Source organism: Acyrthosiphon pisum, chromosome X (genome assembly GCF_005508785.2).
Source record: "Acyrthosiphon pisum isolate AL4f chromosome X, pea_aphid_22Mar2018_4r6ur, whole genome shotgun sequence".
In the NCBI taxonomy this organism is placed as follows: Eukaryota; Metazoa; Arthropoda; class Insecta; order Hemiptera; family Aphididae; genus Acyrthosiphon; species Acyrthosiphon pisum.
In genome coordinates this window covers 28,607,956-28,610,005 of record NC_042493.1, presented here as the reverse complement: position 1 = coordinate 28,610,005, position 2,050 = coordinate 28,607,956, and positions in this window count along the sequence as shown.

The window sequence follows — 2,050 nt, the reverse complement described above, 5'->3', positions numbered from 1 at the left end:
GATCATTTATTTTTCTGTTTGGCATTTTTGGACTTGTTATGTATTGTTTCTAACTTATCCATTCTCGCTGTGATATTTGCTAGTGTTTGTGTTACATTGGTTAACGCAACTAGTATATCATTGAGCCTATGTTCATTGTTTTCCTTAGGTTGTTGTACAGACACTTGAGGTGCAATTTGGTTATTTTTTGAAGTACTTGGAGTACTAGCCATATGTGCATATGAAATGTTTGTTGTCACAGGCTGAGCTGGTTTCTGTTGTATCCTTTGTACAGCAGTGACTTTTTTTGGGTGTGCTTTTTCTGTTGCTTTTTTATAAGCAGAGCATCCTTTCCAGTTGGCTGTGTGATTTTCATCACAGTTTGCACATTTTGCTTTTGACTTTTTAGGTTTAGAACAGTCTGTGGTTCTATGACCTTCGCCACACTTAACACATACAGCAGATCTGTGACAGTAGTTTTGTGTGTGCCCGAATGCTTGACAATTTTTACACTGCGGTACTTCTTTATTCTTACGCGGAGGTTCTATTTTTATAACCTGATGGCATAGCAATTTTATGCTATATATGTCTTTATTATTTTCCCTTGGTTGTAGGTCAACGAAAAATAATGGTAAACGTATATGAGTCCATTCGCTGTTTTTGTTTTTAGGATCGGATTTTTTCTTTATCTGAATATTGGTTATTTTTATTACTTCATGACCTTGGTCGTACAGTTCGCTTTTTATTATTCCCGGATCTGAGTCATGATTTATACCTCGTAACACAACTCGGAATGGTTTTTCACTTTTTAATTGATACCGATGGTATTCAACATTATTTTCTTCTAGCATTTTTATCGTGCTTCTAAATTGATTTTCATTTGTCGTCAATATTTTCGTCTCGTTGTTTGATATAATTTTGAATTTTTGTTCGTATCCGGCTGGTTCTTCGCACGTTAGTAGTTGTTTTAATTTATCAAAGTGTTTCACGCCTTTAATGGTTATTGGAGGAGGTTTATATACTTTTTGAGTATCACCACTAATTTGTTTTTCGATGTTTTTTTGTGTGGATTCTTTTGAACCTACGTTAACATCATTTGACACTGATACATTATGAAATGTATTTTTTAATTGTAACCTTTTAGTTTCCAATGACAGTTCGTCATTTTTTAATTGTAATAATTGTTGACTCGCCTGTAGTTCTGCGACTTCGCGGCGGAGTTGTTCATTAGTTTGCATTAATTCCGATATCGCATTTTGCATTTGTGCAAACGTCGGCTGTATATTATCCATGTTGGCCTGTATGGCAGTGCACGTCACGCGACGGTGGGAACCACCGGTACGCCGTTGCACGTGTGACCTACTTAGTTATATTATGTGAACACTTACCAATGTCCTGTCTGCGTGGTAAGCATTTTTGATGATACTTGAATTACTGAAAATAACACTACGCGTACGCACTATACCCGACTACCCGAGTGCGGAAACATACGTGTTGCTCGTTCAGCAAGCAAATCGCAACTGAGCAAGCAAATCGCAACTCATTAATCATTAAAGATTTTTTTTTTCATAACATATTGTAATATAATATACTAATGGGAAGCAACAATTATAATTGATAATATCAGTAACATACAATTGTCTGTAAAATAAAAATGAGTAACTAAAAAGAACAAATTCAAATCAAAATTATTTCGATTTTATTGATTACATCGTACAAAAAATAATAATATATTTATTACATTATAGATCAACTAATTTAATATTTAAAAAATAAATCTACAATTTAATTAATAATAAAAATAAATTTAATGTTTATAAAAATGTAACAAAATATTATAATGATGAACTGGCTTATAAAATCTGAACAATAAGTATTGATTGATACATTTCGTTTAATTACAAAATTCACTTATGAGCTATTTTAAAGTATCGTTTACATTTACCCACAAATTATAACTATTGTCAAAACCTAACCATTTAACATAATTTGTTTTTATGTTTTTTTATAACACGTTCAATGAGAAGGGTATCAGAAAAAAATGTTTTTTTTTAATTCTTGTACATAAAAA